We start from the raw sequence: 12,163 nt of genomic DNA, 5'->3' as shown, positions 1-12,163 counted from the left end.
CCAACCAAGTTGTTGTAACGACTTGCGTTGTAAAACCTGCGTTGTAACGGTACGCGTGGTAATACCACGCGTTGTACCGTCATACATCCATCCGTAGTGTTACAGGCCCTTGTCTTATTGATTCAGTTAAAAAGGTCCTGGGTTGGGTGATCCTGGCTAGACTTAAATGGTAGACTGAAGAGAACAGTAATTTTTTAGATTCACAATATGACTTTAGGCAGGGTAAATCTATACCATTGATCAACGTAAGAACATTTATATGGTATCAATATATATACAGTTGCTCACTCAGAGTCAGTTCACCTCACCTTCATAGACCTTACATCGGCCGTTGACCATATAAATCACAACAAACTTTGGAGTATTCTCTTGGGGATGGAGGTGGAGCTAAATATAGTATATTTTTTTACGAAATCTCCATGCTGACACATGTTAGGGCCTCATTACGATGGCCATCAGATAGGCTCCTAACAGCATTCGGTTTGTCCGAATCCATGTCAGAACTTATGTTTCCTACCAACTCGGAACAGAAACATTACCAACCGACCGATTAAGATGCAATTTACCCATTTGGTCTTTACGACTCGGTTAATATTGGCAATCCGAGAAACCGAGACAGTCGGAGCTGAATCGTACAGGACTATGGACTGCGTTTACAACTGACGTATTACGATTTTGGATTCGGATTCGGTTTGTCTGACACAGAATGGCTGTCAGAAACCAACTTTGGGGGCCTGTAGCAGGCCTCCCTTCACTGGGAGGCCACCGCTTGGGGCCCATGGGGGTACCTATGGGACCCCTCTTTACAACAATGCAGTGTGGTGGGTACTATGGGGTGCCCGACACAGGGTGCAAGGTTTTCTTCAACCACCCCTTTCTTCAATGGGAGCCTGTGTTGTCAGTCAGAACACTGGCTCCCATTAAAGTCAATGGGAGTCCGACTGAATGGTGTTCGGAAACATCTTAATCGGTCGGTCGGACTCTCCGAATCCGAAGCAGTCAGAAAGGATTCCGACAAGAAGTTAGTCGGAATGCTTCCTGACCGACATCCTAATGAGGCCCTTAGTCAGACACTCAAGTGACTCTGCATGTACCAATAGTATTAAAACAAGAAGGGTGGATCCATCAAGGGTGTATTCTTGCCACCTTTTTAAAATTTCCCTCTACATAAATGGTTTGGAAAAGGTGCCAATAGCCGCCAATGTAGACTGGTTCCACATTGGTTCTTGTCCCCTTTTGGTACTTTTATATGCAGATAACACTGATGGCCAGGGCAGCCATTCCTTTGACATATTAATGAGTGTGTTGGATCTGTCTGTTAATCTTACTAAATCTTTTATCATGGTGATTGGCCCTCATGCAACAAGATCTAAAACATTTAGGGGCAGACTGCCACTGACAGGCGTTGGTGGCACTCCGCCCCCGAAAGCGAGGATAGCGGTCCGACTGCTGCATTATGATGCAGTCGGTCAGAGTACAGTGGTTGGAGGTACCAACCAACATCTCTGACAGGATTAAGGAGCCCGTTGGAGCATTGGTCCAACCATAATCCCTACAATGGGAGCAGTGCCTGCTGAGGCACTGCCATAAGGATTACGATGTCCCTTTTCCCCTCTGATTTACATGACTTTCCTATAGCCATGTAATGGTAGACGGAAAGGCACTTTGGAGGCCCCTATCACAGTCCCCATCCCCTTTAGGCCTCTGCTATGGGTACAGGGGGGCACATATGGTGCCCCCCAAACATCCATGCACGGTGTGCCAGACACCACATGGTGACTGGCACACAGTGCACGGATGTTTAAAAATATGCCTTTTTCCATTGTGGCTTGTGCTGTGGAACATTTCTGGGCCGCACCACAAACCGCAATTAAAAAAGGCATGTTTTCAACTGCCTTCACTGTGGTAGGATCATAATAGGGCGGGTGGAGCCGTCAACCACATGTCAGATGGTCTCAGTCCTGATACGAGGGTGGTTGGACATTCAACTGACTGCCATTGTAATGAGGGCCTTAGTATGAGTAATCGCATCTTGGCAAAGGTTAGGGTTTTTTCCCTATCTGGGTATGTTAGTCGATTCCAATATGAGCTGGAAACCTTCTAGTTACTGCAAAGAAAGAGGAACTTGAGAGGGCTATTGGGGACGTATTTAGCTTTGCAACAAGACAGTGGAGCAGACCTCTCAAGGCTTTATATGAGTTATCAGGCCATCTGCAATTCAAAGGAATTGTATGGGAGTGACATCTGGGGTTATGCAGCCTCAAAAGAACTTCAGATAGAAGAAAAATAATTTATTAGGCATCTATTGTGTGTTCATAAATTACTTCAACTATTTGTGTGCATGAAGAACTGAGGGTTAAGTATCTAGTGATTAAAGAGCCTTTCATCCATTGTTGAGTACCAAAAAGAAGATTAGCCTGAACCGTTTAATATTCAGGGACTGTCACTTGATCATGCTCTAAAAATTCCCTGGCTCACATACATATGGGACTCATTACTCAAGTTGGATAAGGCGGAAGTATTGTCCAGTCCTGAGGGTATTATGTAATGGATTAAAAATGGGCGAAAGAGCAATTCTTTAAAAAGAATACACTGTTAAGAGAGGAGGATGAACTGCTGAAACCCTCTGTACAAAAGTATGCAATGCTAATCACCACCCAGGATATGGACACTACTTAGCTCTGACAAAAAACAATAGGGACATAATTTTGCTTGTAAGATTTAGATTTAACGGACCACTAGTAAGCATGGAGGACCACTAGCAAGCATGGATTGACGTGGGTCACGCGGGGAGGGAAGATGGTGGTTTGAAGCCGCCGCTGAGAGCCTGCATATGTGTCTGCTCCCATTACCGCTTCTGTTATTGCAGCTGGAATGCCTTTGGTGTAACTGATACCGCTTCTGTGGAGGGTTTAGATAAATAACTGATAAATGAAAGCACAGACAGCTGTGAACTGTGAAACCTGAAGATTATTGAGCCTGACGATTTGGGAGCTTGAGAGGCTGCCGCCTGGGAGCCTGAGAACTTGCAAAGCCTGTATGCGGGTCTGCTCCTGCTACTGCTCTCTGCTGCAATGCCTACGGTGCCTCTGATCTAACCGCGACCAATACCACTTCTGTGGAGGTTTGGACAGACAACTGAGCGGTTGGATATACTGGGAAAGTACTGTGAAATCGATGATTATTTCCGCCTGCCGTCTGTTACAAACTTGCAGAGCTGCGAGCTGAACTTCGCGGACCTCGCGGGTGATACAACAGAGCTCACTTAGCCTTGGTTTGTTTTACCGGCCGGGGCTATATTACCCTCATACAGAAATGTCTCCCCCTTGAGGACTAAAGCAGAGTGCTCCAGCTGTCTCTACTGCCACTCCAGAAAATAAGAGTTAAAATCCCTGATCTGCCTGACCAGCTCATACATATCGATAGGAGAGGGGGAAGCTCTCAGCTGGGGAAGTCTGTTTCTAAGTTTCTCCAGTCCAACAAGGCGGCTGGTGTTATACAGGCTTGCCCCCCCCCTCAGTGGAACAATCTATGGCTGTTGCTGTGATGGAGGCAGAACATGGCTGTGAAGATGGCTGTCAGGGTAACAACGCTATGGCTCCTATTACCTCTTCCTCTAAGGATCAAAGCAAGATCAGAGCAATTATCTATTGAAGTCTACACTCATACAAGGTAATGTCTATTTACCACAAATAAACAGTGTGCAAGGCCTGCTTCAAAGAAACAGCCCGGTTGTTGAGACTTTGCAGGACACTGTTTTGAGTAACCATTGAGTAGATTTTCTCGCGACTGATGCTCAACAAGGAGTCTTAAAGGTAGATAATACTAAGAATTTAGACATGACTTCCTGCCCGCGAACAATTTAATGAGTGTCTCACTGAAAATAGCCAAATTGCTACTGCTAGTATACTGAGTGGTAAAGAGGCAGCTGGAGGGAGGGGAAGTCACAATGAAATAGAGGGAGATGACGACCTTCAGGGAATAATAACTTTATAGAGAAAGACTTAGCATATGTGGTGGACAAGGATGAGGTAGAATGCCGCATAACAACAAAACTGATAGTAGACCAGCAGTATATGGTTGTGCTAGGTGAAACCACTGCTGACAAAGTCATGACGACTGCTTTTCCCCTAATTACCACTCCTGATGTAATGGGGGGTCCGAGCCATGGAACAAGAACAAATGGTGCCCTGAAAAACAAAGGGACAGATGTTGGTATTGGGCCTAATAAAGAGGCCAAGCAAAAAAAGAAACAAAAAGCCAAAGAGCAAACCTCAGCATGCTCTAATGTCTCAAACTTACCAGACAACGGAGGAGGCCCTTGCAAACTCAGTCCTCTGCGAAAGTGGGTCACTGCCAAAGGGGATGTCAAAACTCTCATATCAAGACTATCTTGCTCTTCTCCTATCAATGAGGTCCTACCACCTACTAATACTAGTCCCAGCCTGACTAATCAAATGGCTACCACATCTGGGGATTTACATTTAGCTGGAAATATGGCAGTCACCGGATTAAAACCCTCTCCTCCCTTAGTGACCTTTGCTACTTGTAATACACCAAATATAGAAGTAGAACAACTACTAGTCTGGACCAACTGCACAGAGCCTTCTCTGACTACCATCCTCCAATTGCTTCATGAGCTGAGATCCAAAGTAGCTTTAGTTGGGCTGGAGCAGATAGCTGCCTGATACAACAGGGTTTGTCAGAGGTCTCAGTCAAAGTAGCTGATATCACACATGAAATAACAGAGGTACAACAGCGTCTGTCAAATGCTAAAGATACTGTTGCAGCAACAGTAAATACAATGGAAATACATGAAATTCATCTCTCATTTCTCAGAAGTAAGGCCGAAGACCTCAAAAATAGACAACGCTGGAATACTCTTCGGCTTTTTGATATCCCTGAAGAAAAGGAGGGAGCAGACCCTCGGGCATATATCGTTCAACTATTTCAAAAGTCATTCCCAGATCTCTCTGATTGGGATTGGGATTCCAGATTCACACGGCCCATATACTTCCTCTATTTCTGAGTCAAGAGGCAAGAATAAATAGACAACACCTCAGGCTTATATGTCTATTTTGGAAACGTTCTCCTTAGACAAGCTGTTTATTTTCAAGCTCGCCCAGGGATGACCAATTTGCTTGCATTCTCTGTGAGATCAGACCTTTGCAAAGAAACAATGGAACAATGCTGGAACTTACACCAACTGATTGATCCCATGAAGGCAGCTGGCGCACAAGTTTTCCTTCAAGAGCCTGTAAAATTTAAAGTTATACGTGGCGGACACACCTAGATGTTTCATTCAACTCCAGAGGACAAGAAAATTCTTAACTCCTGGAAAATCTCAGGGAGACCGGACTCTTGAAAACTGAGAGTACACTGAAGTGATCTGCTATCGGCTTATCTCCCCCCAAAAAAAAAATATAAATATGTATATTTTTTTCCCTTCTGCCTCTCCTCTTTTCTATGTTTTCCTTTTCTTTTTAGAGCTGCCACGCTCTGTTTATCCACTTCTCAATCACCGGAAATGATTCTTTATATATGGATGGTCACATTCCAGGAATCCTCATTTTTGTATGACAGGGCCAATGCTAACGTGTAGCGGGTAGCTCATGCGGAAACAGTGTTCTCTTTGGCTGTCAGGTCCATCGACAGCCTGGTTAGGGTGGTTCATTCTCTAGGATACAGGGTGGGGTGAGGTTGGGTTTGGTTTTGGGTGGTTTGGTTAGTGGGGGTTAAAATAAAAATGTCAAAGGGAGTAAATGATGGAATAATGTTTGATCTGAGGTTTACTGCTTACAAATATAATATTGCTAATACTTACAGTTCAAGACTTTATCAAAGTATGATTGAAACAACTACATGCTCGCTCAAGGTAACTGTGTGGTTTTTAGAACTTTCTATTAGAGTGCTAGAAGCACAGTCATTTGTACCATTTATGTTTTGAATTCTGATGTTGTTTACTACAGTTTTGATAATATTGCTAGCACTGTTACCGAATAGAGTTCTGAGGTCCATAAAACCCTGGCCGCAAAAATTTCTTTTTTGCTTACATGCAAAGGATAACTTACAGAGTTGTGCTATGTGGGCTTTAGCTTTTTTTAGGATTTATAAATGGAGCTAATCAAAATCATATGCTGGAATGTTGCCGGTCTGAACTCAGTGAACAAACGTCAGTTGGTACGGGCTTAACTCCAGAATCATAAACCCCATGTTGTCGCTCTGACTGAAACACATTTGACATAATAAGGATAAGCACCTGCTAAAACAACTGGGATATAAGATAGTGGTCTGCACTTCATGAATGGTGTCTATTAGAAGAGTTGCTTTGCTAGTTGATAAAAAGCTTGACTATCCTCTGCTTAGTACTTCCCATGATATTAGAGGCAGATGGACAATCACGCAGTTGCTTATCCAGGGCCACAAAAAATATGCGTTGTTTATGGCCCAAACCTGGATGACCCATTCGTCTTTGACTCACTATCTTTGGATCTTTGTGAGTAGCAGGGGGATTTAATAATTATGTGTGATTTTAATTGTACCATGAATCCACACATAGACTCACCTAATCTAGGATCTGCAAATAGAATGAGGAAGGTCAGGGCTACTATTGCAGAAATATCACGACAGCATGATCTGAAGGATATATGGCACCTACTGCATCCCTTAATGCCTGGATATACTTATTATAGCATACCTCACTGACAATATTCAAGAATTGACTTGATCTTTGTTAGTAATTCTTACTATAATATAGCTAAATACAAATTCTGCCCTAAGATAGCCTCAGGTCATAATCCTCTGACACTGACACTTACACTTACACTCAGTTTATCTAATAACAAATAAGTCAATTCTCTTTCCCTCGGTGTAAGAACTTGGACCACCAGTTCCCCGGGGGGTAGCTTGGCTCTAGCAGGTAGGCAACCAGGGGCTTACGTGTAAAGTAACCACATAACACACTCATCCACTGAGACAATAAGTGGGTGCAATAATGGAGACCACACCAGTACTTTTGATTAAAATCAATAGCTTTTATATAGAATTCAGATCAGGGTAATCAATTCATCAACATTTCCTAGAATATCACCAAAGCATTCTCATCATGGGAGCATAGGTAGCAATTCAGCAAATCACAGGCTGTCACTATAACCTTTTCACCAAGCAAAGGGGATACTCCTGTGAGTCCTGAACTAGCATTTCAGGCAGAAAGTATGAGCATTTCAACTTGTACAAATAAACAGTTCATTACAGGTAAAACATTTCATCAAGGCTGACAACTCCCTGGTGCAGGGCTAACCACTTCAGGATGCATCAACAAGACATCAAGCATAAACAGTTGATTATGTGTAAGCCTAACATCAGGCACAAGTAGTTAATCAGGTCTGAGCTTGTCACTAGGCATAAACAGTTCATTGAGTACAAGCTTGTCCCCAGGCATCTACAGTTAATTGGCCCAAGTAACCTAGATGTTTCATCAAGGCCTCACAGTCACTAGAGGCTCATTGGGGCCAATGGGGCCCAGTCACAGTTTTCCACGGGGGAGGGGCGAACTCGGGGCCTTGTCCGGCCTTCCGCCCTCCTCCCCTGGGGGTTACCTGATATCTGCGGCCCTCCGGGGCCCTTGTGAAGGCTCTGGGGATGTGGGAGAGGCTCCGGCCCTCCCGTGGGCCTCACTCGGCCCAGTGCTGTGCAGGCAGCAGATGTGGGGCACCAGCACCCGTGGAGGGGCAGGCCCAGCGTGTGGGGGAGATCGGAGGGGGCTCCTGTGCTGCACGGCCCCCTCCGTGACAAGTCCGGGCTTGGCTGGGCTTTCCCCGGGTGCCGGGCCTCGTTGTGAGGGGCGCGATCCTGGCAGCCAATGGCTGCGCCGCTCTGGCGGGGGCGCGGCCATTGACGCGGCGGCGCTCCCTCTCACGTGATGAGGGAGTGCACGACTTCAGGCCTAGCACGGCCTAGTGCGTTCGGTGCAGCGGCCCTCTCTTGGCATACGGGGCCACCGAGGGGGCACGATGACGGCGCGGACTATACTGGAGCGCCGGGGCGCTGGGAGGCAGGTGACTTCAGGCCTAGCGAGGCCTGTGGAGGATTCCGGCGGCCCTCTCCTGGTACACGGGGGCCGCCGAGGGGGCCCGATGCTGGAGCTGGAGCCGCGATCACAGGGGGAGTTTCTTCGGTGCCTCAGAGGCGCGAATGGCTCCGGGCTGTGGCGGTGAGTCAACCTGCCCACACTCGGTCCTCAGAGCACGGCAAGGGCAGACTCGTCAAGCGCTTCACACGGAGCACACACGGGGGGCGATCTAGCGCTGGGGCCACTTAACAGTGCTCGAGGCAGGCATGACAAGGGGGCACCCCCAGCCATTCTTGACATGACAGGCAGTCTATGACACAGCGCTTGACAGAGGAGCAGATTACAGCGCTTTTCAGGCAATTCGAGGGGATGCAGGCAGGATGGGAATCAGAGCAATCCAGGCAGGGGGAAGAAGGCAGGATCGCAAAGGCCCAGATGGAGGTAGGGAGTGCGCAGGGGCAGCACAGTCCAGTACCTGGTCAATCCCCCAGTAGTCTCTGTAGGAAGGGCAAGTAGTCTTCTCGGCGCTTGGATGGTTCTGCGCCCTTATGAGGTGGTTTCTTACTTCTTTAAAAAATTGGAGGGGGCTATTAGTAGCTTTATTTGGAGTTATAAACAACCACGAAGTGCTATAAAATGTTTGAAATTACCTTACAGATAAGGAGGATTACAATGACCTGATTTTTAAACATACTTCTGGGACTCTTTTGCAGGCCGCCTTAACGATCTTCTTGCTCCAAACAAGCTACACTGCTGCTATAGTCTTGCTGTTGGTAATGATACTTTAAAATAGTAAAATTAAATACACTGAGGGATATAGTGTACATATGGCAGGATATAACAGCCAGGTGCAATCCACCTCCTACGCATCTTTGCATGCCATTATGGAGCAACCCTTTGCTTCCCGGAAATCTTCCATTGAACACAAGCTAAATTCTGGAATATATATGGTATGAATCAACTTAATCATCTATATGATACTACTAGCTCACTGACATTCTCAGACCTTCAGAAGTCATATGGTATCCCCAAAAATATGTTTTACAAATATCTACAGATTAGAGACTGTCTTTGGGGGAGTAGAGGAATTAGGCAGCCTATAGGTACCGATATATTGAATTACTTACATTCAGAGGGAAAATTGACTATCAGTAAGGCTTACTAACTATTTTCTAAAACATGGGAGAATGATAGCCTTAAAATAGCATCTAAAGGGAGTGAGATATTGAGACAAGATTTAACTCCAGCGGATATTGAAGAATCATTGGAGTGCCAAGATATTGAGATATGTTCTATTAATTTAAAGTTACAACAATTTAAAACTGTATGTATGCTCTACTATACCCTAGAACAGGGGTACTCATAGTACGGCCCGCGGGCCACCAGCGGCCTGGCAAGCCTTCCTTGACAGCCCGCGGACCTTGCAGACATGTACCAGTTTGAAAAAAAACATTTTCAAGAGTGTCAATAAACACCACCGGTTGATGCAGCCTGGACTCGGAGAGGCTCTGCTCTAGGGGGGCCGGGAGATTCCAGCAATAGAGTGGAGCTGCAGGGGCCTCAGAAGAGGTGAAACAGAACAAAGCCTCATTAACAATATAATGGTCTTTTAAAGACCTGTGAAGTGCTCTGGTGCGGCTGTGTGCGCGCCAGGCAAGCTGTCTCATCCCGGGCTGCCACACGGGAGGGGTGGGGGATTGTTGGACAAATACAGTGACCAGGACAAACCCCGTGGCTGATTGAACCGAGCCAAGCATGAACTTGGAGATCACTCTGCGAAGCTCTTTCTCCCCGAGTAGCATTTGTTTTATCGACACTGAAGGGATGAAAGTCTGAATCAGCCCAGCCTTATTTGGAATCTCTGCCCCCCGGATTACACCTGATCTCTGCTGCAGCGGTCCAGCCAGCTCTCGTGCACCCTCTACATTAGGGTGTCATTAATAATGTGCTGCAGATTTTGGTAAGGCTGGGGAAGGTGGTTCGATGTGTGCAGCAAATAGCTCTCGCTTTTCGTGATATTTTGAATAGAATTATTACACCTCGCCTAGACAGAGATAGGGAGACAGAGATGGAGAGAGAGGGAGAGAGTCAGGAGAGGGCGAGGGAGGGAGAGTCAGGGGAAGGAGAGGGAGGGAGAGAGTCAGGGAAGGGCGAGGGAGGGAGAGAGTCAGGGGAGGGAGAGACAGAGGAAGGGAGAGAGAGGGAGAGTTAGGGAAGGGAGATAGAGAGGGAGAGCCAGGGGGGAGGGAGGGAGAGAGAGGGAGAGTCAGGGGAGGGAGGGAAAGGGGGAGTCAGGGGAGAGTCAGGGGAGGGAGAGGGAGGGAGAGCCAGGGCAGGGCCAGGGAGGGAGAGAGAGGGAGAGCCAGGGCAGGGCGAGGGAGGGAGAGAGAGGGAGAGTCAGGGGAGGGCGAGGGAGGGAGAGAGTCGGGGGAGGGAGAGAGAGGGAGAGTCAGGGAAGGGAGAGAGAGGGAGAGTCAGGGGAGGGGGAGGGAGGCGGAGGCAGAAGGAGGGAGGGAGACAGAGGGAGGGAGACAAAGGGAGGGAGGGAGAGAGAGGGAGGCAGAGGGTGAGAAGGAGGGAGAGAGAGAGAGAGGACTACAGAGAGAGAAAGGGAGGGAGACAGAGAGAGAAAGGGAGGGAGACAGAGAGAAAGGGAGGGAGACAGAGAGAAGGGAGAGGGAGAGAGGGAGGGAGACAGAGAGAGGGAGGGAGACAGAGAGAGGGAGGGAGAAAGAGAGAGGGCGGAAGACAGAGAGGGAGGGAGAGAGAGAGAGGGAGGGAGATAGAGGGAGGGAGAGAGAGACAGAGAGAGGGAGAGAGTCGGAGGGAGGGAGAGGGAGGGAGGGAGACAGAGAGGGTGGGATAGAAAGAGAGAGGGAGGGAGAGAAAGAGAGGGAGGGAGAGAAAGAGAGGGATGGAGAGAAAGAGAGGGATGGAGAGAAAGAGAGGGATGGAGACAGAGAGAGGGAGGGAGAGGACGAGAGGGAGGGAGGGAGATGGAGAGAGGGAGGGAGAGACAGAGAGAGGAAGGGAGGGAGACAGAGAGAGGGAGGGAGATGGAGAGAGGGAGGGAGACGGAGAGTGAGAGGCAGAGAGGGAGGGAGAGAGAGAAGGAGGGAGACAGAGAGAGAGAGGGAGGGAGAGGGAGAGAGGGAGGGAGAGAGAGAGAGGGAGGGGGAGAGAGAGGGAGGGAGAGAGAGAAAGAGAGGGAGGGAGGGAGATGGAGAGTGAGAGGGAGAGAAAGAGAGAGGGAGGGAGACGGAGAGAGGGAGGGAGATGGAGAGAGGGGGGAGACGGAGAGTGAGAGGGAGGGAGAGAGGGAGGGAGAGAGAGAAGGAGGGAGACAGAGAGAGGGAGGGAAAGAGAGAGAGGGAGGGAGAGAGAGAGTGGGTGGGAGAGAGAGAGTGAGGGAGAGAGAGAGAGGGCGGGAGACAGAGAGAGTGAAGGCAGGAGACAGAGGGAGGGAGCCAGAGAGAGGGAGGGAGACAGAGAGAGGGAGGGAGGGAAACAGAGAGAGGGAGGGAGGGAAACCGAGAGAGGGAGGGAGGGAGATAGAGGGAGGGAGAGGGAGGGAGACAGAGAGACGGAGGGAGACAGAGAGAGGGAGGGAGACAGAGGGAGGGAGGAAGGGAGACGAGAGAGGGAGGAAGGGAGACGAGAGAGGGAGCTAGGGAGATGAGAGAGGGAGGGAGACGAGAGAAGGAGGGACGGAGACAGAGAGAGAGAGAGAGAGAGGGAGGTAGAGAAAGAGAGAGAGGGAGAGAAAGAGAGAGAGGGAGGGAGACAGAGAGAGAGAGAGATATGTGTGTATGCTGGGTCTGGTGGCTCAGTGGACGAAGACATCCGCTGCAGGGGCATGTGTTCAACCTCACGGTAACAGGTTTTTTTTTGTCTCTAGCCCCACCCCCCTCTCTCACTGATCACGCCCCCACTGGTGCAGCCCTCGGCCACAAACTACACTGTAAATTTGGCCCCTGAGAGAATGTTTGTGAGTACCCATGCCCTAGAACATATAGCTAAATGTTCAGACCCCATTAGTATCAACTTAAATAATAAATACAAATGCGCCAAGTGCGGACTGGTTGCTTCTAA

This window comes from Lissotriton helveticus, chromosome 8 (assembly GCF_964261635.1).
Source record: "Lissotriton helveticus chromosome 8, aLisHel1.1, whole genome shotgun sequence".
NCBI classification, from domain to species: domain Eukaryota; kingdom Metazoa; phylum Chordata; class Amphibia; order Caudata; family Salamandridae; genus Lissotriton; species Lissotriton helveticus.
This window is presented reverse-complemented; position numbering follows the sequence as displayed.